The sequence below is a fragment of the Amblyomma maculatum genome, chromosome 1 (genome assembly GCF_055883805.1).
Source record: "Amblyomma maculatum isolate TAMU_Amacu chromosome 1, ASM5588380v1, whole genome shotgun sequence".
NCBI classification, from domain to species: domain Eukaryota; kingdom Metazoa; phylum Arthropoda; class Arachnida; order Ixodida; family Ixodidae; genus Amblyomma; species Amblyomma maculatum.
Genome location: NC_139344.1, coordinates 429,317,978 through 429,343,211, shown reverse-complemented (window position 1 = coordinate 429,343,211; position 25,234 = coordinate 429,317,978). Strand labels below are relative to the sequence as shown.

At 42.3% G+C, this 25,234-nt stretch overlaps 1 long non-coding RNA gene across 2 annotated transcripts; it reads left to right on the top strand.

The window, feature by feature from the left end:
* Window positions 1-230: 230 nt before the first annotated feature.
* Window positions 231-24,381, top strand: LOC146209344 (uncharacterized). 2 transcript variants are annotated; one of them, XR_014703426.1, is made up of 4 exons: window positions 231-362; window positions 12,263-12,435; window positions 21,586-21,765; window positions 24,225-24,381. It is a non-coding gene; the product is annotated as an uncharacterized LOC146209344 (long non-coding RNA). The 2 variants fall into 2 exon arrangements; XR_014703427.1 differs by having other exon boundaries at window positions 22,301-24,381.
* The last annotated feature ends 853 nt before the right edge of the window (window positions 24,382-25,234 follow it).

Below are 25,234 nucleotides of genomic sequence, written 5' to 3'. Positions count from 1 at the left end.
AAATGTGCACGACGCAAAAATCGCGATTCACACGACCACGCATTCCAAACGTCGTTTACAAACACACGACACGTGATCTGCCTTTGGCTTTCCTGCAAAAACCCCAATCCGCAAATAATAAACAAAGCCAAGCCAATCCATGGGTTGCAATAACGGTTTGCTTATTTTCACCCGGTTGCACCAAGCTTCTAGCTTATTCCAACCGGGTCGCAGCAACGCCGGCCCCTGAGTTATCGACCCATTAGCCAGCAGCAGCCTCCTTCCGAGCCGACCAACATCATCATCGCAACTTTTTTTTCGTGCCTGTTATTTTTTCCTTTGCATGTCGTGGGAAAATACCGCGGCGTTCGGTTGGAAATACGGTTAGTATCTTGAAAATACACTCTGGATTTTATTTCTCGATTTGTTTAAATGCGTTGTGATGTTGGAAGGACAGGGGGCTGGAAGAAATTAGACAGCACTGTGCGCAGAAATTCAATATTGCACTCGTCGTCGTTATTCTCAAGTTGATGGCACCATACCTACTCGCACCCACCGTCCTGTCTGTTTTCTCTTCATCCTTCGCGCGGTTGCAATATCTTCGTGTCCGTCGTTAGTCGCGATCAAACTTCTGGTCCTACTGGTGTGGTCTGTCATGCTGTTGATGCCTAATCGAATGGTCTAAGCCTTCTTACCTTGGTCCCGTGTTTTGTTGCTCGCCCCGATAGTTTTGTAAATGGCAGCGTCTAGAATGCCGCCAACACCACATGTCAGCTAGGCTGCGGACAATACACCAGAGGAAACTTTCTAGTGCCTCCTCTGATGCTTACTTCAGAGCAGTGGTTCATTTGTTCCAATGATTGAGTGTGTTAAGCAATCGGCATAATCGTTTGCCGTCGTGGTGTGCGATATTTGTAGAACAGATGTTGTAATTCATTCAATAAGGAAGGAGTGATTAGATTATTGAATCAGGGAGTGGAGAAATTTGGTCGGTCTTCAGCTCTTGCTGGCCCTCTGAAAGTGATGGACCGGCATCATGATGGCTGCGCTTCCTGCACATGATTCATTTGTCTTTCATTGTGACATCTGAAGCATAATTGTTTGCATACTGTATAAACATTTCTATTTTTTACTCTTTCGTCGAATTACTGTATTTCGAAGGGTACTTGCTGAAACAAAATGAGCTGCTGAAATTAACCTGTTTGTTTCACTTGCCTAGCTTGCTAAAGTGCAGCTAAGTGTTAAAGAAAAGATTGTTTAATAAATATGACTATGATGTTAATTTGCATCCCTCTCAAAGGTCATCACACCAGTGCATAGATTCGAGAGCATTAAGCTCTGCCTGTACAAAATCTCTTTTCCCTGCATATAAACCCAAAAAACATAAATATGCTCTTCTTTGAATTTTACTGTGTTTAGAGAGCAATGGCAGGTTTACTGTACCGCAGGTGTACATGACCCTTGAGGGATGCTAATATAACAGAGGGCTACGAAGTAATTTCGAGCAGCTAGAGTTCGTTACCGATGCACCAATGTTACATAGCATGTGGGTATCCTAATACTTAATCCGTGCCAAATTGTGGCCGCTAGGGCCAATGTTGGGCCCGCATTGCCAGGCTCAGTAGTCGAGTGCCATAGCAGTGGGGGCTCTTCGTTTATGTTTGTTTCATGATGCTAGGTGTGACAATGCTGGATTGCAAGAAATCGTGTGCTATACTGCAGAACTGCGAAAGTGTGGCCAAACTCCCGCTGCAGATTTGAACGAGACGAACTGGTCTTGGTGATCATGAACTATGGCTCATTCTGCCATCCTGTTCATTCAGTGTAGATTTGTGTAAACATCTTTCTTTGACATGGGGCCCATTTGATAGTGCTAACATATCAATGCTAGAATCCACAATCGCAAGATGCATTTTTTAAATCCTTACGACTTTAGCTTGGGCATTTCTGAAGTAATTCGACAACTTTAAGTTCGCAATTCTGTGCTAAAGTTCAGGATAGAAATAGCCAATTTAGGTCTTCATTAGCAAACCACTTGCATTTATATAGTGCTTACCTAGAGAAAATAAGTGCCAAAGCCTTCATAGAGCGTGTTGTCATTCTTGAAGCTGGGCACAAACTAGATGAAGCACATTGTGCACATTAATCATAATGATTGGCATTCTGGCCTCTGGGCGAAGGTCTAAGTAAAATGGTGAAATGAAAGCCATATCACATCATGCAGACTGGTATATATATAACTTGCTTATGAAACCTGCTGATGATATCATAGCAATTATTTTCTAATTTGTGTGCATTGAATATTACTAGATACAATCCTATACTCTATGTCATGCTTAGCATGCAATATTGTGGTAGGTGCGCAAGTAATACACCAACAAAAGCATGTCGCTCTGCCGTGTTCCTCTCATATTCCATGAACCTTCGGTGAGGGATTTGATAATGATGACATAGTGCGGTATCAAATGACATGTCCATCATTACAAATTATGATCAAGGCATAAAAAGCATTCATTTATTTATAACATTTACTGTTGAACTACTCATTATACATAGATGTAGTCCTTGATAAGTTGTAATGCTATTGTCACTTGAAAGGAAATTGCATTTCTGCAATTTTTTTTGCTTACAAACAAAACTGGATTGCTTACTTAATAATTTTGTCATATTGTCGTGGTTTGCAGCCCCAAGAAGCGTGTCCCTGCTCAATGTGTTTCGACACAATTTGTTAAGAAAAGTGCCCAGAGCCTGAAAACGTGCTCACTATATTTCTTGCTCTGAAGAACCCATAGTTGAAAGGCCAAGCAGTGAAAGTTGTTCTAAAGGGATAGGTACAGCTCACGCTCTCTAGTCAGGCTTGCCTTACAGAGTCGCTCACTATAAATTCTTCTGATATGTAGATTCAAACATAGTCAACATTGTGGAGTGTACAGTGAGTCCTTCCTTTTTCAGGTGCAACATACGTCCTGCTAAAAGAAATTCAGCCCATTAAACAGCAAAACGAAAAAATCCTCAAATTGCTTACAAGCACAAAAGATGACAGTGTTGAAGACCTCCATTTAGAGTTGCCTCTAAAAATTGAAGATGACATAAATTATTTGGAGTCCTAGATAGCTGGCGACAAAGCCATGAGGACAAGCTTGGTGAGCAAATGGGACACTTTCTATGGTTGACTCTAAGAGTGAGGGCTTGCGGGATGCACCAAATACATTTGCATTACATAGTGTATCAAGTAAGGACTGGACTTATCGCTTCGTAGCAAGAAATTCAGTTTCACTATTCATATTAAGGCGGGTGTCCCACTGCCTTTCCAATTTGAAGATTCTGTAATACTGCCTCACATCGCATAGCTTGACCAGAAAAACCGCTCATTCTACAGCCTATGAATTATGTATGGCAAAACTAGAATAGTAATTCTTGTGCCAAATGCACGTAAATCGCAATTTATACAATTAGCTCGATTATACTGAGCCTTCAAATTTAATCTATTTTTTTCTCCACGACATTCATTCGAGACGGCCGCCATACTCAACAACGTGAGCCTTGTTTGAGTCAACTTCCTTTTAATATTGTATTACTGTAAACTAAAGTTCAAATAATAAGCAAAAGCCATGGTGATATTAAGTATTTGTACCTGTAATTGCTCATTAAGGGTTTTTACATCTAGCGTCATCTAAGTAAAAGCAGCAAAACTGAGTTCATTCAATTGCCAGTAGAGGCGCGTGTGACGGCGCTCCTTCAAACTATCGAAGTCAGTAATCTTTCCGCGGTGTAACTATGCTGTGAAGCCAAGGTAAAGCGTTTTGCTTGCTGCTATTCGTAATCTTCGGATACAACTTGACAGCACCCCCCAACCTGTCCCTGCATTTACACTATACTTTTTCTGAGAAGCCGTTTGCAACAGTGTGAAAGGCAGGGGCAACTTGGTCCTACCAGGATCATGCACACTATACAGTAGGTGTAATTGTGCTCACACATGCCTCTCGCCCTGCCCCCGAATTGGTGGGGGTGACAGTAGGAGCGTAATTACAGTGCATATGGACGAGAAGCGCTTCAAAGCACAAATACTTATTATAGTGCACATGATCCTGAATGGGTAGGGCTCCCATGTATTTCGCAGTGCTACAAACATCTTGTGAGACTAAGTGTAGAAGAGGTGGAGACTACAATTCGTGCATTTCCGAGGGTCTAGAGGATGCTAGCACTACACACAATTATTTTGCAGTGGCTCATGGCGTCAGTGAAACGGAAGTTTCGTGGAAAAGCACGTGCGGCGAACTCCTCCCATTTTCGCCTGGCATCCCGACGAAAATGGTAGTCAAGGAGGCTTAGCGAATGCATGGTGGCGTTACTTGAAAAAGCTCCTTTGTAGTAGGTACGGTTCATATTCACGTGTCGTAAATTTGTAAGACAAAGTGGTTTCCTGCGTTTCTTCCAACCTCGTGTCCCAATGTGCAGGCTCCTCAGAGCAGAAAAGTGAAGTCAACATACTTACAAGCATGCTGTGTTTTCTCATTATTTCTACACTCTGCTTCGCCAAAATAAGGCATGCACTTTTCCTAGTGGAGTTATTGCTGCGTGCTCTCTTCTTTTGTACTGCACTGAGGTCGTGAAACGAGTTTTTGTGTGTGCGTGTGTGTGCGCGCGTGCGTGCGTGTGTGTGTGAAATGTAGCCCAATATGGACATATTTTGCTGTTGCAGAAAAGCCGAAAGGTGTGTATTTTTTTCCAAAGGCGAAGTTGCTTGCTTTGAAGCTAATACACGAAAATTCTCAGGACAAGAAACGATACTTTTGCTTTTGTTCTTGGCATTGTGCTGTGCGTTTCAGGTCTTGCAGTTAGATCCCGCGTCTGTAAATTACTACGGTATGCGACTCTTTCACCGGTTGTTGTTACCGAATGTCACTCGAAATTTTCATTTCCGAACGTTAGATTGCGTAAGAATGTTGTCTGTAGCGAACGTTAGATTTTATTTTTTGTAGCGAGGGGAGCTACATTGGCCACAATCTCGCCATTTTGCTGTGCTTGTCTAAAGAAATAAAAGAAGAAGACTGTCCGAAGGAAAAAAAAGAAGTAAAAGAAGAATACTGTCCGAAGAACAAAAAGAAATAAAAGAAGAAAAAGAAAGAAGTAGTAAAAGAAGAATAAGAAAAATGAGACAGAGGGGCTATTAACAGCAGCGAGTTGCTAGGGCAGAAGGTTCGTTGGAACGTTGCGACTGCAGTGTTCCCCAGAGTTCAACATAGAGACGATGTCATACCACTAGAAGTCTTCTACACCCAGTTTTATACAGCAGTTGCCGTGGCCGGCAGCAATCTTTTCCTTCCTTTTGTTTGATTATTTAAAAATTAACCACCACCACCTCCTATAATAGGCGATTGTGCTGCCAGTGTCGCCCTCGCCAATTCAAGGGATGATGGGCGCGTTGGAGCACAGTTACCTATTACAGTGCGCATTTGAATTGGCCAGGGCGCCCCTGCCGTTCGCAGTGGTGGAAACAACTTCAGAACTATTTTACATGATATAGCACTTTTCATTTTTTGGTATACACTGAAGCTATCGTGAAAGTATGTCGATGTATCACCAATTTCCTCAAGCTTCCACTCTATCAAGAACAGTGAACAACAACAACAAAAGGGTGATGATCGATGTCCTTTTTATTTATCTTACGCACATTCGGCCATGGCCGGATCGAGCGGCGGTGGTGCGCGTCGCTGCTGCCGCTTCAATTCTGCCATAAAAAGGCAAGCTAGCACCCCGCAGTCCAGCTATCCACTGTAGTCAAGCTGGGAGCAGGTGAACGCTTCCCCACTGCGCAAGGCGGGGAGAAGCATGGGGCTTTGAAAACCTACCCTCCAACAAAAGAAAGCTTCTCTACAAAGCGAAGGTTGAGTCGCTCGGGGCTACTGGGGGCGAAACCGGTGGCACTTTCTCAGTCGTGAATCAGTGGCGTAGCCTGGTGGCAGAATTTAAACTAATACCAACGTGGCCACCATGGTACCCCACCTTAATCCAGTTTTTGTGTTGTGTTTTTTGACGCAGAAGCAACTAAGGCTATCATGTGGCAAGAGCAAGGTTAATTTAATTTGTGAAAAAGGAGAACATGGGTGTGTTTAAACTACAATTTGTTTATACAGTTTCCTTTTAGGAAGCATGGGCTGCATTGGTTTTTATGGCGCATAACCTGCTAACGCCATGATGTGTCAAGCGCAAGGTTTTAATTTCTGTTTACTGAAGCATGCTTGACTTATTCTACAGTTTGTGTAAGACGTGGTTCCCTTAGAAAACTGAAAACACAAGACAAATCAACAAGTCCATCTTCACCTAAAATCAGTTTTGGGTGAAAAGGAATGTATTGCTTGTAAAATAGGATAAAATATTTCTTTCTTAGTGTTTTGAGACCTGTGCATGAGAATAAAACGTGGTTAATAGTTCCTCTCCATATTTTTTGCATTGAGGTTTTGTGGAAGTGCTGCTCCATTTGCTCCATTCTGCTCCAAACTGCTTTCCCTGCTCCATCCTGCTCCAAAATGCAATATTGCTCCAAAACTGCTCCAAACTGGCTGGTTTGGTGTTCTGCCATCAAATTTAGCAGAACACTGGAACAATGTCATTGCACCGGTGGCAAAGATATAATGCATCTTGCACTGGGCTTAATACAAATGAAATTTTTGTAAGGGAAGGAAGCATGGGGCATAATAAATATTTATTTGCAAGTAAATTTAGTATTAGCCGCAAGCGATTGTAGATAATTGCAAAAAAAAAAAAAAAAATGCACTGTGCATGTGGCATAGCACCTCCTCTCAGCCTTTTGAATCGCCGGTGGAGAGAGAAGCGAGAGCAGCAAGTGAAGCAGATAGGCACGAACTACTGTGAGCCGTTTGGAAGGAAACTTGTCCGACTGGAAAAACCGCATGAGTTATTCTAATGGTTCTGCTCTAAGAACAAGCACACACTTATCAAGCCTCTTTGTCAGTAACAAGCTTGTCAGGCCTATGGCAGACAAAATCATACTTGAATCGTTATGGGTTGGTACTCCAAAGATGTCACTCACTAGGAAGCTTCTCAAGAGTGCTGAAAAGCCATACAGGGCCTATTGCCAAGATCTTAAAAATGAGCCCCAGCATTACTCAAGCAAAGAATGATAGAACTATTAGCAGGAGGTTGTGAAGTAAAAATGCTGAAGGATGAAAAGGCTACCCTTCAGTGCCATCTATATTTCCTGAAGGCATTACTGACCACTGCTCAGGAATTTATCAACACAGGCATAGGATCAAAAAGGATATGCACAAGATATAGAGCAGAAATGTCATGCCCATTAATCTGAGCTCCAAATTAGTGGCATTGCTTGAGTGCATTGAAGTGGTAAACTCGACATTTGAATCTGTCAAGTCAAAATAGGCAAATACTTTAGGTCACACTAGGTGTTCAGTTATGAAGCGCACCATCAAGCGTTTCGTTTGCTGCTAGTCTGTTCCAAGATGTTAGCGGTTTCTCTTGTCAGAAATGTGTGCGAGGATGGAGAGGCATTGAACTTGCATAAAAAGAAATCGATTGGAGAGTTCATATTTTTCTGTCAGAAAGAGAAAACTACAATTACTACAATTATCAAAGGCATTTGACCTTAGAAACCGCTCCAAAACTCTTGTCTCATTGCTCCAAAGCTGCTCCAAAGTGGCTTTATTACTGCTCTCAAAGCTGCACCAAAATTCTTGAGCCTGCTTCCATCCCTGTTTTTGTTAGCAGAAAATTATGTGTGAGGTGTGTGTGTTCAATACGAAGCCGGCATAATATTCTATGAAACGTTCCTGATGCCGGCACAACATCCATTTTCCCAAAATGGGCTTTACTAAGAGTAGTTTATTATCCGCTTCACTATTCCAGGAAGACTGCCATTTTTCTTTTAGTTTGCTGTGTACAAGTTTATACAGTTTTTGTAAGGTACGTTTATACTTTTCATTTGCTTGTCACGAGCTTTAGCAGCACACCTGTTTGCTCTCTCATTGCCTTTAATGCCCACGTGACTCAGCACCCAGCAGAATTTTATATTATGTCGTCGAGCAATGGCTGTTATTATATTGTGTATTATGCCTCCGAGTAAAGGAGCGGCTGCATTTCTGAGGTTAAGAGCTGTGAGGACGGTTAGGGAATTTGTGTAAATAATGCTGTTTGTAGAGTTGTCTTTTATTATTTTCTCTATGGCAACAGAAATGGCGTGGAATTCAGCAGTGAAAATAGATGCAAAGTGTTGAGCTCTTATTATTTCCTCTGAATCTCCTCGCGCAACTGCACTTCCCATGTACACAGCTGTTTTCGATCCATCGATATAAAAGTCTGTGAAGCTTCTGTATTCTTCCTGAAGTTTAAGGAATTCCTGAATAATGTGCTGCTGTGGGGTTTTAGTCTTTGGAAACTATGAGAGTGGGGTCACAGATTGTAGGAAGATTGTACCATATGGCAGTAGAGGGCTGTTGTTTTGAGCAATATCAGGCAATGCGTCCAGAATATGGAGTTTACAACATGTATCTTCAAACCGCATTATCAGTGGCCTTGTCGACTGTTTATTTGTGAAAATGACTCTGGAGGGGCAAGTTGTGACTATTGATTACTATCTTTTAGTGGAGGCTCGTTAGTTTCCACATAGAGGTTATCCACAGGAGACATTCCGTATGCACAAGCAGGATGCCTAAGTTATGCACTGGATCTAATTTTTTTAGATATGATTGCTTAGCTGTTCCATAAACTATGTTTCCATAGTCCAAGGAAGAGCGCACAACAGAGCGATATATATATGCAAAAGGCATGCTCTATCAGATCCCCAATGTTTAGGTGAAAGGACCTTCAGGATGTTTAGAGATTTGGAGGCTTTCTTCTTTGGTGCTTGTATGTAGGAAAGAAAAGTGAGTTTTTTGTCAAAAGTAATGACTAAGAATTTGTAGTTATTGTTTACGAGCAATTTCATTTTATTTAGATGTAGGGTGGGGTTGGGCTGTATGCCTCGTTTGAGCGAGAACATAACTGCCACTGTCTTCTGTGGAGAAAATTTAAACTCATCATCACTGGCCCATTTCGTTAGCTTATTTATTGTTAATTGGAACTGTCTCTCATATGTGGACATGTTGGACGATGTGTAGGCTATTTGAAGGTCATCCATATAGAGTGAATCCATTATGGAATTTGGCATTATTTTGCTAATCATATTCATTTTTACAACGAAAAGTGTTCTGCTTAAAATGCACCCTTGGGGCACACCGTTCTCCTGCTGAAAGGTTCTTGACAAGGTGGTCCCAAGACGTACTTGAAACGAACAACGTGACATAAAGTCGCTTAAAACCTTTAGCATTCTGCCATGTATGCCTAAATCTGCCAGGTCGTGCAATATCCCAAACCTCCAAGTTGTATCATATGCCTTCTCAAGGTCAAAGAAAACGGCAAGACAATGCTGTCGGTGCATAAAAGCCTTTCTGATAGTGTTTTCGAGACGCACGAGAGGGTTAGTTGTTGAGAATCCTTTTTTAAAACCACACTGATGAATATTTAAAAGTTCATGAAATTCTAAAACAAAAGTTAGTCTGATATTCAAAACACTTTCAAATGATTTTGCTAAACAGCTGAGCAATGAGCCCATAACTACCAGGAGATGTCAGCTCCTTTCTAGGTTTCAAAAAATGGTACGACAACAGCTATTTTCCATACCTCTGGCAATTTTCCTATCACCCAAATTTTGTTAAAAATTTTAATAGTGTCTCTATTGCGGGTTCAGATAAATGGGCGAGCATTTCGTAGAGAATTTTGTCAGGACCGGGGTGCAGTCTGTTTACCGGCAGCCAGTGCATTTTTTATTTCTTGTAGTGTAATTAAGCTATTGTACGGTTCTTTTGTACCGCCACTTGTTGGGAGTTTTTCTCAGCTGTTTTTTGTATTTTAGGAATGTTTCAGTGTAGTGAGATGAACTGGAAACTGCAGAAAAATATTCACCTAAAATGTCGGCCTGTTCTTGTATAGTTGTCTGTACACCAGGGGCTGTTAGAAGGGGAGCGGTGAATGGAGAGTAGTTGCCATTTAGTTTTCGAACCTGTTCCCGCATTTGTTCTGATGTTGTTGAGCTGTTTATTGAAGTTACATAATTCTGCCAGGAGGTTTTTCGGCACTGCGGTGGATGTGTCGGGCTTTGGCTCTTGCTTTTTTTAAACTTTACGAAATTGTCCTGTGTTGGGTACCTGTGAAACATTCCCCAAGTTTTGCTTTGTTCGTTCTTTGCTTCTTTACATTCTTCTGAATACCAGACTTTGCGATTTTGTTTCACCACTCCAGAGGACTGAGGAATTGCTATGTGTGATGCAGTAAGGATACAATTCGTGTAGGCGTCATTTAGTTCATCTATACTATAATTATCTGAAATAATTTTATCTAGGTTGGCCTCCTCTCAGAACTGTGCCCAATCGGCTAAATGCAGCTTCCAGTGTCACAGATTTGATGGGATGATTAGTGGCGAAAATGTTAATCTGGTTAGCATGATCGCTTCAATATGTATTATCTGAAACGTCCTATTTAAAATTTGTAAAATAGAGTTTGAGCTGAGAGATAAATCAACACAGCTCATGTTTCCTGAACTAGATGAGCAGTAGTTTGGTTTCCCAGTGTTAAATATACAGATGTTATTACATTGTATAAAATCCTCTATGACTTCACCTCTCGTATCTATTTATCTACTACCCCAAACTTTGCTCCTGGGTGCAATGTTTAAACTACCTACGTTACCCTTACGTTTACCTAAGACTCATAGACTGTTGGCTGCTTTAATTGTATCATAACGAGCCCCTCATTTCTCTTTCAATTTTCTGGTTAATAGCTTGTGAGGGTCTCGGCTCTGGCAGTCTTAAGGCCAAAAAGGTGGTGTAAGTGGGTTCTCGCACAGCTGCTGCCCTCCATAATGATCACGTGTTATGTGACGCTTGGGGTATAACAGGATGTTCCATATCCGCCGCTATGGATGAGGGTGGCGGTGGTGTACACTCTCAGGTTTCGGTTACAGTCAACATAAATACCCAAGAAAGCGGAAGGTTGGACAGCAGTCATTGTGCTCAGTTTGTAGAGCACTGGACGTGATATTTGGAGGTCATGGATTCGACTTCTACCATCGGCACATTGTTTTTCCTTCCGCTTTGCATCTATATTCTTTCTCCCTGAAACCATCACAGGACTGATTCTGGTAAAGATCAACTACAGAACACTAAAAAAAATATCCCCATACGCTTAACTTGGACTCCTAGACTGTTGGCTCCTTTAATTGTATCATAAAAAGCCCTCATTTCCCTTTCAATTGTCCCTTTTTAAGAAACTCGTGTCAGCATGAAACCTGCTTTAGATGCTCACTCATCATCCACACTGCATTGCACTTTTCCTGCTGCTGCTTATTTTTTTCCTGTCAAGGAATCACCGGTTCCAGGTTCATAGAAATTCACACCGAAGGAAACGTTTCACTCCTTGCCCTGTTTCCGTCTGCCCCCATCCCTGCCTTTTCTTCTTCGGAACTAAAAGGGAATTTACATCCCATCAGTCATGATTGTGGTGTCCTGAGATAACCTTTGTCAAAATGTTGGCTCGGCTAGCAAACTGAGGCTCCTTTAAACCCTTGTTCAGTTCTCTTTCATAATTTGCAAACAGAGAAGGTAGCTTCAACTGAATGCCTGTGCTACTACCAGTTGACATATAGCCACTTTGGAAATATTAGTTTGATATTTTGTTGTACTTCATAGAGGGAAATGGTATACCCATTATTCCTCATCTCATTCTTTGCACAAAAGCCACCCTAATGCTCTTTGTAATGTATTGTATGTGTTGAAAGCACAGTTTATTGACTTAAAGAGCCCAGAAAAAATTAGATTTTACTATGCTAGCGATGTATGTCTGTAGAGATTGCCTCTGAGAATTTAAGCCTATTTTTTAAAGCTGAGCATGAACCCTTAGTTTAGAGATATTACATATTTTATTGCCATTGTGCTGAGTTGCGGGAACGAGGGTCATCGATTTTGCCGTTACTTTTTTATATTAGACCTACCTTAAAATTGCTTGCAGTCTGGTGACGAGTGGCAAAATGCTGATGGTCTCTGCAGTTTTATAACCTTAGTAAATGTTTGTATTTGCTAAAGCCAGTTTGTTTTCAGATATGTACCAAGGCATCAATTGCCTTAGTTTTATGTATGATGATATTTAATATTCAGTTACTTAAAGCACTGAGTAAAATGAATTCTAAATGGCTACCATTCACACAAACTTGCAGTTCTTACATGACTTCAACATGCTGATCAAGAAGGACGGCAAAGAGGCAGTTGAAATGGGCCTTAACAAGACGCTTGGCTATTTGCTATGAGGTACACCCTTCATGCAAGGAAAAGGACATTGCCCGGCTGCTTGAAATGGATTCTGCGGGCATCAGTGAAAGGCGAAAGAAGCGTAAGCGTTAAGCTGTTTCCTTCTGTTTTCTACATGTGCTATCTAGTTGGCAATTTTTTGCTAATATCCTACATTTTTTGCCATTTTGCATTGCCTTATAAATATACTAAAAACATGGCTAAGCCTCAAATAATAAAACCTAGGCTAGCCTGCGCATTTCTTCATATGTAACAGTTTTTGCATTAGCCAAATTTAACCTACCTATCGTTCTTCTCCATTGTAATGGTGCAGCTTTTCTGAATCTGCTTAACTGGTAGTAGAGAATTATAAGGTGATACCTAAACGAAATCTTCACAAACTGTTTGCTAATTTCTGCTGTAAGATGTTTGGCTCAGTTTGTGTGCCTCTACATGTTTTCAATTCTGTTTACTTGCCTTCCTAAATGAAACATTAAATTGTTGCCTTAAAACTGTGGTTTCTACGTGGTCATAGGCCACCAACCACCGCGGGTTCGAGCGTCGCGCGAGCCGAAGCCCCGATCAGCCGTCACCACGCGCACACTGAAACACTGCAGCGCTCACTCAACCTCCAATGGAAGGAGAGCACTGCGCTGCAAGGACACAAACCTCCAAGTTCACAAAGGAAACGTTTATTGAAACGCCATCCTCCAGCGGCACACACACGCACACACATACACATATATACAAACGCACATACACACACATACGCAGTCACCGTGTCCCGGGAGCGCGCGAGGAGCAAGGCTCCCCTGCGCGCACGAAGTGACACGGAGTGCGCGCCGCAAGCACGCAAGGGCGTGCTGTGATCTCTCTCTCGCAGTGACCAGAGGGTTCCTTTGAGAGAGAGTGGGCAACCACCGCAAGGTACGCCTGTCGCGGATCGTTCGATCATGATCGACAGGCTCGAATTGTGCTCTCAGGTATGACCCGGAGCAGATGAACTCGAGTACACACTGGTCTGCGCGGACAAAGGCCGGCAGACCAGAACAGTTGCGTACGCACCTTGCGATGTCTCGGAGGGGGTCTCTCTCAAAGCTCCGCTCGGACCGTCGCGCAAACGCGGCCGTCGAAGTGGTGCCGTGTTCCTGCCAAAAGGCGCCAATGAGAACAGCCACTGGGACGCCAGGGCGGAGCTGTGGCCCGAACGACAGTGACAAGTCGTCCGAGCCCCTCCCCGCCGCCTCAGGCGGGAGAAAGGGAACGGGGAGAACTGGGAAGCGGGCGGCGGCCGCGCAAAGGGCAGCCGCAGCAAGCCCGAATCCCACAAAACTCTGCTCTTTCTACCTGCAAGGAGGTACACCACTGTTATGTTGCATATTTCTATTGTAGATGTACAGACAGTGAGCATTCTGCAACTCTTGACAAACATTGGGAACCAGCTGGGAGCTCTGGATGTTATGTTTGTCGCATTTGTAGGTTTTCTCTGTCATTTGAATATTCAGACATCCTACTTGAAACCGACATTATTAGCAAATTTTCTTTGTTTTTAAAATGGCTTATAGTCTAACTTGTAATATGTATTAATAATTCATAATTAAAATAAATATACAGCCTTTCATCACAACTGCGAATTCTTTCCCGTGAAAGGATTATTTGTACTGTAAGTACAATCAAAAGCACTAGTAAGAGACCCCTGCCATCACATGCTTACCACGTCGTATTACATACAAGAGTCACCTGATGAAGCACTGGTAATGTCGAGATTGGTGCAGTGTGCCATTTGACTAAGCACTCTGCTACAGTGGACCAGCAGTGCTTTATCAGATGGCTCGCAGGCAGCTTGCTGGGGTTCAGCATGTGCTGGCAAGTGGTCTCTTAATCATGCTAGTACCTAACATGTTCTTGACGTCTGGAATATATCATTCTGAGACTGCTTCAAAAGAAAATTTTGTCGTATTGTCTTATCCTATATGCTTCTGAAGGTGTGTAAGGCAGTCTAGTATAGTGCTTGAAAAAAAAAAAATGCTGTAATTTGCTAGCCAAGTTTGAAATGATGTAACAATTTTAATGCTTCTGAGATTAGGTTTACCGCTCTGGTTGGGAGAAAATACTGCTGTGTTTCAAGGTTCATGCTGTACAAAGGTAATGCCTTCAAGCGTTAACCATGTGGCACTGTCAATTTGTTACTTCTTTTTGCCTAAAGTTGTACAAAATAAGGAATTTGTTTATTTATTATTATTATTATTTTTTTTATTTTTTGTTAATGTAAGAAATGGTTATCCCTTTTTATAACTCTTACTCCATTGTGTTAGCCACTGGTATACATTACTTCAGAGTCACATGAGAAACAATTGATTATAGCAAACTCAGTGGTATCGAGAGATAGGTGTGGGGGTGCAGTTTGGGAATGCAGCTGGACAGTGAGAGGGAGGAGGGGCGGGGGGGGCGGGAATGAATTACTGTGTAAAGACGCGAAAAGGCGCGCCACTGAGAAACTAACTGGAAAATGTGATTTTCTCATGCAGTGAATTATTCTGTTGTGAGGAGTTCTTGAAAACACACGCCTTAGTTTATGCCTGAGACTCCATGCCATTTTAGCGTTGGACCTTGCCTGTGTACAGCTTGCCTTTTCAGGACCAGTTATTTGCTGTGTGTTCCAGTTGTCCTTGGGTTACAGATTTGCCTCTAGTTCTTACCTGTAATCTGCATTTTTCACAAAATGTGACGCCCTCTGGGAGTGGTTGAAAATTCGTCTGTTACTGGTTGAAAACGTCCTTGTGGAACCTGCGAAATGGCAGTGTGTATTCTTGACAGCTGCCGCTATCTATCTTGTATGCCTGTCACGAATATGAACTGCACATGGCCCCCGAGATCAGGAGGCCAAGAACTGCACACGCGCAGCGGGGGCTGGTGCCTTGTTTTCGACCAGGGGAGAGGCGCACATGAAAAGAGGCCTTGTGAAAAAGGCGGATTCCTATACATATTACTGCAAGCGTGATAATGTGCATAGTCTGCCATTGTTTTTGTTCGCCGTTCCTTTACTCTGAGTCATTGTTGCTGGCATAAGTGCAGTTGTTTATTGCACATTAGAAGCTTCCTTCTTGCACTGAATTTGTGTAACCAGCAAAAGAAGCACTAACCCAAGAAGGACACAGGAAGGTGCTTCTATACCAGCCCTCATGCTTTCTTCCCAATCCTTTTTGATAGTCTTTAAATATTTATGCAGAATAGCATTACTATTCCATTAGATTGCTATATTTTTATGCATAAGGCTACAATGATTGCACAGCTTAACGTTTACACATTATGTTGTTCATGAGGCCCCTTTGTTCTCATACTGGGCAATCACCTGTGCGAAAGTGCCGCTTGTGAATATCCCCGCAACTTACACGTGCTAGTGTTTCTGCCTATGTTGAAAATATATGCTTCTGATGTTCACTAATTATCTGTTGGTGGGCATGATCGCTGCGTCTAAGTGTTAAAAAAATGCCACTTCACTCGCAATGCGTGGTTGGGTGCAGATTGAACTTGACTTCAACGCAAACCATGAGGACTGATGAGGAGGTAGAAAGGAAGTTGCGATTCGCTGCTTAAAATGCGGAGATGAGGGTGTGGGCCCCTTGCTTTCTCTTATTTATGGTAGACATTCCCAATAAATCTGGATTGTTATTTTTGCATTGCGAGTTAGTCAACAAATATTTAGTATTCAGACCTTTGGGATTTCGAAGTGCTCAGACTGCCTGCCACTATAACAATTACAACTTCTTGAAAAGTGGAGCTTTCTGCCGCCTCTTGAGGCTCGCCACTGATGTTCTGGATGTCTATGCATACAATGTGCTACGCGTGGAAAATGTTTTATCATGCCATGCTTCAGTGTTGACATTTTTTGGAGCCTCTGCTGTTTGGTCATGCTCTGCTGTTGCACATGTAATTATCACTGAATTCACAGCCCCAGTGTACACCTTCAATGATTAATGTGTGATGAAGCTTCACAACTTCCACATGGAGCAACAACACTTTTCCTTGTAACTTGTACACGTAAACACTTCAGGAAGCACTGCGATGACCTAGGGCTCAACTGGTTCATAATTAGCACAAGGAGTGCGAAAGTGCAGAAACGCTTTATGTGTTATATATTACATGCACTTCATTCTTTTTTGTAGTGCTCCATCGTTCAGTATGCTCTTTCCACATTTTTTGGTTTCATTCTGCAGTTTCTTCTTGGCCAGTACGGGCTATGCTGTAGGCCTTGTCTAAAGCCTTCAATTGAGCCAGCTGTTAATATTTTAGTAGTGTTCCAGGGCTGTCAACGAATGATTTCAAATTTTGAAGGTATCCTACAACTTTAATTTCATTTTTCAGATGCAAGTTGTTCACCAGTGGGTAATGTGAGGATGGTGGTTGATTAAGAAAGATACTTTCCCAATAATGTTAGAAAAAAGAAACTGCCTTATTTTTATATTCAAGCGTGCATTGAGTTCTAAAAAAACAGTGACACTATTATTCATTTGCCCTATATATCTGCCTATTTCTAAAATGAGACTGGGACCAGTGCAGCCCCAGTACCCATTCACCACTTGTTTCAGTGCGTTGTGGGATACTAGCAATGCACCTGCAGCATTGCAAAATAGATGTCAGTATTTTATCCCATCATACAAGTGGAACTAGTGTCTTCCCAGGCCACCAGCGTCCTCAGTAGAAACGTTTAAAAAACAATTGGTTTTGCACTGGAAGGTGCTGGTTTTTGTAAAATAGGGTAGTTCAACTTACAAATGCTGTTAAACCAGTATGTAAAATACAAGGCAGCATTTTTCCCTTTTGGCCTGCATTACTATAGTTTAGAATAATTTAACTTACCATTTTTGAAACAATTCTTTCAGGTTGAAATCATGCAAATGCTGTTAGGAGTGATAGAAATCCAGCATGCTTTAACAAGCTATCAGTTATTGTCATTTTTAACTATTATGCTAAACATTTCAGTTCATGTGAAATAAAAAGTTTGTGGGGCAGCATGAAAGTTCTCTAACGCAGGTGCTTTTTATGAGAGTCTACCCATTTTTATTTTTTTGATGAGAGTCTAGCCATTTTTCTTGACAAAATAGCTTGCATTATCTAAAAACACCATGCAACAGCATGCTGCATTATAGTGCTCTAGAACATTGGGCAGTGTGACGATCGCGCCGCGAAATGCATGGGAGCGCGGGGCTGCTTTTGTGATGACGGAGTTACCCCAGCGCAGAGGGCGCCACCAGCAAGTGGTTTGTCAGCCGGCCGGGCGCGCACGTGTGCACGCTGTGCGGCGGGGCAACTACTGCATGCAGTGTGCGTTCTTGTATGCGCTTTCGTCGTCTCGAGTTGTTGGCGAGAACATTTTGCAAATATATTGGTTAACGGGGCTCATCCCTGTTTGTAAATATTGGCTTTATTTTCCCATTCTGGCCCACTGACAGCACATTGACGGAGCAACATATGAGTTGGGCTACGAGGAAAACAGTTTGGAGGGGGGCGTTCAAATTCCGACTCACGCAACACGCTCACTCACCGTTTGTCGCATGCATGGCTTCATTAATAATTTCCAAAGCACCTGCTTCTCGTTTTGGAATGTCCAAATTTTGAAAAGAACAGTGTGGAGATGCATGAAGAAAACTATGGAACACTATATACATATTCGAGCGCTGACTTAAGAGATCCCATCTGCAAAATAGTCCCACAACGGTATTCCGTTGTTTCATACGCAAACGGTGATAACTGCAGTGCTCACCTACAGCCACAAAGAACGTTAGTATCCAGCACAAGTAAAATGTGGGATACCAGCTTGAAGCGTGATGAGAGACTAAAAGCGAACAGCACTAGTGTTTTACTTCTGCATGCTTAAGAAGCTAGCCGATAATATGCAAATAATATCCCCCCCCCCCCCCCCTTCAAGGAAAATTGCTTTAGAAAGCAAAATAAAAAAATTCACAGATTGACCAAATGGGAAGGAACTAGTTTTCTACACCCATTTTTTATTTTTTTTTTTCGAAGCCCATGAGGGCCTGGCGTTAGAGAAAGAACGGAAGTTCTATACTATGTTATCACGGTGTGTTACATGATGTTATAAAGAAAACAGTGGAAAGCGAGGAATCATCTCAGCAGTTTATGATTATATGCCATTCACAGAACATGCCACAAAACATAACGGCCTATATAGATGTCAGTGTAAATAAGGGAACCATTCGCAGCCAGGTTTATTTGATGTGTCAAAAATTGTATGAATTACTGGATTCTAGAGCGTACCAAAGAAACATTAGAACTGATGGCATTCTCGAAAAAAATTCACAGTCACACTCAAACATACTCCTGGTCACTCTCACGTACGCGGTGCATACTTCACACAGCAAACTGATAGCAAGATGAATTGCTGGCCGGATGAGTCCTTCAGGCTTTTTGAAACCCGGAAAACAATACGAATCTTGTGCACAATGTACTGCGTGTGCTGATATCTAGTTTTACAGTACGGTTTACAAATTATTATAACCACCCAATTCTGCCTCGCCTGCACAGTTCTTGTACACAGCTCCGAGACAATGTGGAGACATTGTGGAGAGAAAAAAAACGCAGTAAATATTTACAGCCTTTCCTTTCCCTCCGTATTTCTTCGTGTCTTCTTTTTTTTTTTTTTTTCCCGCCCGTACCTTTGCCTGACGTTAGCTGCACCGCATGCTTTTATCCTTTTGTTCACCTCGCGGAAGCCCAGTACAGCCTCGCCAGACCCTACCTTCCCTCCCTGATATAGAAACGTTTTGCCCCCATGCTCGACATATACACAACGCACATTCTGTAACTTATTAGTTTGCTTACATGAAGGTGCATCGTTCATATCTTATCTCACCATATGTGGTGAGATAAAAGTATGCGCTCACTGCGATCGAAAAAAACAGGTGCTTTGGAAATCTGAAAGCAAGCAATGCACATGGCGAAATGTGAGATAAGCGTCGTGAGAGCTAGACGCCGGAAATGGGTAGAAGGCAGCCAGGGAAAGAATTAAGGTTAGATAAGTTGGGATCCTTACTTCCCCGATGGGCTTTGCTTTGCTTTCCTTCCTCACTGCCTCTCGCATACACCCGCCACTTAGTGCCACATGTGCGGCATAGTTTCGATTTCCAAAGCACGTGTTCTTCATTTTGTGCATGCATGCCTTGCGAGCTTCTTCTGGTTGCAAGAGGCAGGCCATAGTTGGTGCATTGAACGCATCCTATTTTCTTCACATGCTTGTTGGAAAAGGGATAGTTACTCACCTATTCTCTGTTTAAGCTCCACTAGTTGAGAAATAAACATCACTAGTTACTCAGCACTCGCCCGGCGTCGTTTTCTTAGTGCTCTATCAGTCTGCACGTAGTTCTTTCCAACTGCTAGAATGAAAGTATGACGGGTCGTAATCGAGACATCAAGGACAGGACGTGCTACATACCAGGCTGCAACAGCGGCTATCGGAGTTGTAAGGAATCTCGGTCCATTTTTCTGGTTCCGCTGGAGGCAGGTCAATGAGAGGTATGGTCCCGGAACATCAAGAGAGGCGATAAAGTCCTGGACCAAGCCATCGTGGTCTGCGAACGTCACTTCGAGGCGCACTTCATCCAATGGACATACCAGACCACTATTAACGGCACGATCGTGGAAATTCCTCGGGGGCGGCTGCTGCTATCAAACGATGCCGTTCCTACAATCTTTCCGGATGCCCCAAGCTATATTTCCAAGTCCCTGTCAAAGAAAAGGAAGGCCAGAAATATTTCTGACCAGAAGTTGCCTACTGCAAAACGGAAGCGACTTGAAGATCTGATGAACGCAGAGTCAGAACCAGCAGACGAACCAACAGGTGAGCAACCAAGCACCTCAGCCTCCGCACTTAATGCAATTGACACTCATAGCCAAACATTAACCACAGAAGATGATTTTGGACAGTACCAACATGCATTATTTGGCGCCCTGCAAATTCACTGTGGTCGAGAATCATAATTGCAAGTTGTGAAGATGCTTTTTATTACACTGAATGCGAACTTGATGCCACTGAACAGGTGAAGTCATTAGCCTTGAGGAAGCTGGTAAGAATTGATACATCCGTTGTTCCTACAACAGCTGAAGTGGCTCCTCTAGCTGAAATCTTCATAAGAGGGCAGGCACTGTACAGAAGAAATGTTCCGACAACAGCTGATGCAGAAGCATTGATCTATCAAATCAGCAACCAGCATTAGAGCCCTGAAGCAGGTGTAAAGCCTGTGTCTGGAGAATGTCCATCATTTAATGGAAGCTTCTTTTCCAAAAAGTGTAGTTTCCTGGTAACAAATCCAGACATCGCATGTGTTTCTAGCAAGTACCAGCAAAATCTTATTTTAAACCAGCTATCTCGAAGAAGATGCAAAAGAGTTGCGAAGGAAACGAAAGCCTCTACAATTCATCCGTCTCTGAGAAAATTGAAATTGAAGCTAAAAGAGGCCAAGATGACTGTGAGCGAAATGAAGATAAAAAACGAGCAGCTGCCCGAACAAGTACTTTCAGAAAAAATCAAAGGCCTGCCAAGCAAGCAACAGGCTGCTGTCCGTACATGCTTTGAAGCTGCCAAAAGAAAAATGAAAAATGGCATGAAGCACGACAATGAATGGCTTTTGGAATGCATACTTATGCTTATGCGTAGTCCGAAGTTGTATGAACACTTAGGGCGACACCAGATTCTGATGCTGCCCAGCCGTACCTGCCTCAAGAAAGCCACGCAACATTTTAAGAGTGAATTTGGTTTCAACGAGAAGGTTTTTGGGGCAATGCGAGAGAAAACACAAACAATGAACGACTTTTCCCGGCATGGAATCACCGTCTTCGATGAGAAGACAATGAGATGAAGCTTTCAGAGCGCATCAATGTAACGGCTTCAGTTATACATTGTTTATGCTCTATTTATAAAATATATTAATTGGGAGGCAATGTTGCAGCATATATAGTTCTAATTTTTGAAGTTAAGTCATCTGTAACTTTTCTTATGTTATGTGATTGACATTGTGCAGGATCGCTGGAGAAGTTCGTTGATTTAGGAAATTTTACTTCGGACCATTCTACCGGTTCTGCGGATCAACTAGCTGACCACGGCTTGGTCATTATATTCCAGCCTTTTAAAGATAATCTACCGGAAGCCGCATTTTTTCTTATTCACTTTGAGCGGAAGCTTTTGCCAAAGATTCAGTGCCATAACATTTTCGCTGTGTCTTTATTTTTGTTGTAGGCAGGTGGACGCAAGTCCTGGCCACTTTTGCATCAAAATGCAACGTAAAAGCAAGCGCCCTGGCAAAGATAGTGCTCGAAGGGATGCTTCTATGCGAACAGGCTGGCCTCTTTGTTGATGGAGTCACTTGTGATGGCGCTAGCTGGAATCTGAGCAAGTGGCGGACTTATGGCATAAAAGGTATGGCAGCGATATTTTTTAATTGTGATAGTACTGTGTGAAGCTACACCGTCGATTTTAGTGTTTGTAGGCAGGTCAAAGTTAAACATGCTTAGAAAAAGATTGCTATATATCAGAAGCCCAGTTGCAATGGTTCTGTTGTATCTTTTAGATCGAAGTGTCTTGTACGAGACATTAGGTCTCTCACCTACAACGGTCGACTATGTCCACTAGAGTGAACTGCAGCTATTAAACTGTAGTATTTCCGGCAGCAATTGATCCCAATCTTTAGTTACATTACTTTCGTCCTGAATTAGCATTGATTTACTATAAACAACCTTAGCAAAGAGCCCTACGCATTTTGGTCGATACAAAAGCGCATGGTCCTAACGTTTCACTTACAATATTAAATAAGCTAGTGGAGAGTTATATTCATAGTGACAGAAGGCCGCCTATGCTTTTAGGAAAAGCAAATGTCTGGAAAATTCAACCGTTTGACACTTCCTGTTCTGAAGTTCAATTCTTTAAAATAACGCATATTCATCGGGATGCGCAGCCACTGTGACAAACATCAAGTCCAAGTGCTGACATCCAGCGGATGAAACTTGTGCCCTCCACTTCTTGTCGGACTTCCCACACTTGGTGAAGAATGTGCGCAATGAATTTTTGAATACAGGGTTTGACTTGCCCAGCGGTCACGTGCATGCGGGATACATCAGAGGCGTAGAAGAAGGACAATGAAAATGTGACGTTGAAAGTTATGCCTCACATTAATAGAATTCATCTTTTTCCAAATGGATTTGAAAAGATGGCCCGGCAATCTGTTTGTTTAGTGAAGAGGTCCTAAAAGGCCTTTTTCTATATAGGAACGAGGTCAAAAAAGCGTACGATTCAGCGAGTGAGACAGAGGCATTTATAGCAAAGCTTTCGAAACTTATAAAGATTATGACGTCGAGGATACCAAGATAGGGATTGAAGCCCGGTTCTTTGAAAGAAAAATTCCTGAAAGAATATTTAAGCTTTCTTAATGAATGGCAACAGCACGCAAAAAACTAAAAAATGGCTTCTTTTAAGTGACAGCTCAGTCGAAGGCCTACGAGTCACCTTAAATTCCATGATGGAGGTTGCAAATTATCTTTGCCAGAAATACAAGTTTAAATATATTCTCACCTCGCACTTCTCTCAGGATAAATTGGAAAACGTCTTTGGAATTGTGAGGCAGGCAAATGGAGCAAACGACCACCCCACAATTATAACCTCGCGTAGCCACCCAGCACAGGAAACTGTAGCCCTGAGGTAATCAGTTCACTGTTGGGCCAAGCCTCAGTGTCACAAGTTAAGAGCCGCCCAAGAATGATTGATGAACTCGACAAACTTGTCGATGACGGAAAGCTGGGGGATGCAGAGGCTACGCTGAATTCACTACCACCGGAAGAACATAATTATAATGTAAAGAAAGGTTCAAGCCCGTTAGTTTAAGACAAGGTGGAATACGCAGCTCGCAAGATGCTGCGAAAGACATGGTGCGAGACCTGCACTAGATTTCTGACCACAAAGACTGCTCTATGTATGATGCTAGGTCAGAGTTCACCCAGAAATTTGACGCAGGTGGTCTTTTGTATTCATCTGGACTCCTTTCTAGCCTTGTTAGTACGCTCGAGGATTTGTTCACAGTTTTATTCAGCTCCAGAAAATTGAGCGCGTCAAGCACTTCAGATTTTTCAACCTTCTTGGAAAGTGTGGAGCTTCCAAAGTTGGGCTGTGAGGAGCTTGAGAAAACGCTCACACTTCAGGTAATAAAATTATACGTGCTTTTGTGGCTTTGCTTTTTGGCAAAGTCGCTGAACCGCGACAAGAGTTCCGAAAGAGAAAAAATAAATCATTTGAAGTTAAGGAGGAGTAAGTGAGAGTGCGGTACGTAACTAGTGCATAGCGCGTCAAACAAAACTGCACATTGCCTCTTTGTACAACTACATTGTATTATTGCCTTCTTGCATATCGTTTACAGCACAGCAGTGCTGAATCAAGCATTTTATATGTAACCAACTTACTTTTACCTTGAGAGAAATACGATTTAGTTCTGTGAAGTAGTTGTGAAGTATTTATGTCGCTTGAAACTCTCGAAGAAAAAAGAAAAGACGCATTAGTGTCCATATTTGAATTCAGCCCTGTATAATGAAGTGTATATTGCTTTCATATTAAGTGCTTGTCATTTAGTGTTTTAGTTTTGCTCATTTCTGCGTGTTTTTATTCCTTGATCCGCGGCAAGAAATGTACCATATTTGTCAAAGATGAGGCGCAAGTATTTATTTTTTCGCTGTGTATACATATTTACAATTATAACATTTGATTAGAAAGCTTCCATACTTGAGTGCACGCTATGCATTGATTCCGTCATTCGTGACTGGTTTAATTTTTCATATTTTATTGAAGCATTGTCTGTTGTTGATTTTTTCTCTCTTTTTTTTTTGCATCTGCAGAGCTGGCCCGCCCTGGGTGTGAATATTCACGTTTTCTGTATTTGTTAATAATTAACCAAGAATAAATTCTTTATTTGCATATATATTAATTTTTTTGCCGGTAACTACTGCAGTGCTTTATATTATACGCTTATGAATAAAAACATTTTTTTCAACACACTGCATTCCTTGTGATTTGTTCATGACTTTGAATAGGACCCAGAAAGAACACCAATTAGATTTGAATTACAGATTACTGAGGATTTACAATAAACAATCGGTCATGCATGGATAAGCGCAATTAATCTGTAGAAAAATAAGTTGTTCGTACAGAGCCCTGTTAGAAGCAGAAGCATGCAATTCCTTGCATACAATTAAATTTGCGCTTCTTGGCAGCAGCTTTTATTTCCTTATGGGAAGAAAAAGAAAAAGCAGAACACTACGTTTTGTTGGAGACAATCCGTAAAAACGGTTCTTCTGGACGCTTTCTGGCTGCCTCGCGGGAAGAAGAAACGTTGAACAGTTTCAAATAGCGAGTAAACATCACGCACTGTTCCCAAGCCTGCGCGGCATCTGTAGAGAGACCTGCAAAAAAATATCAGCTATCAGTTTTAAACACCTGAATATGTAGCCCCTTTATTAACCATCCTACCAATTGTATCTCGTGCAAAATTAGCAACAAAGAGAACCGCGCAGCTGCGATGAAGCCTCGGTATGCCCCGCTATCCCTGCAGCCGTTACGCGCCGAGTGGCAAACGTAGCACCCCTGTTGCACGTCGCGCCCTCTCACGGGAGCTGGGGGCTGTCATCATAAAAGCGGCCCGCTCTCCGGTGCCGGTCGTCACACTGCCCAATATTTTAGAGCAATATAGCTGCATGAATGAAAAAGGATTGGTCTAATGTGCTCTCATCCGACTTAGGGACTGCCAGTTTCGTGCCTCCTGAACCAATCATGACAGTACTCTGCATTGTTAATTGAGATAATCACTAGTGCTTTCCTATGGGACCCTTTTCCAGCACACTGCTGTACA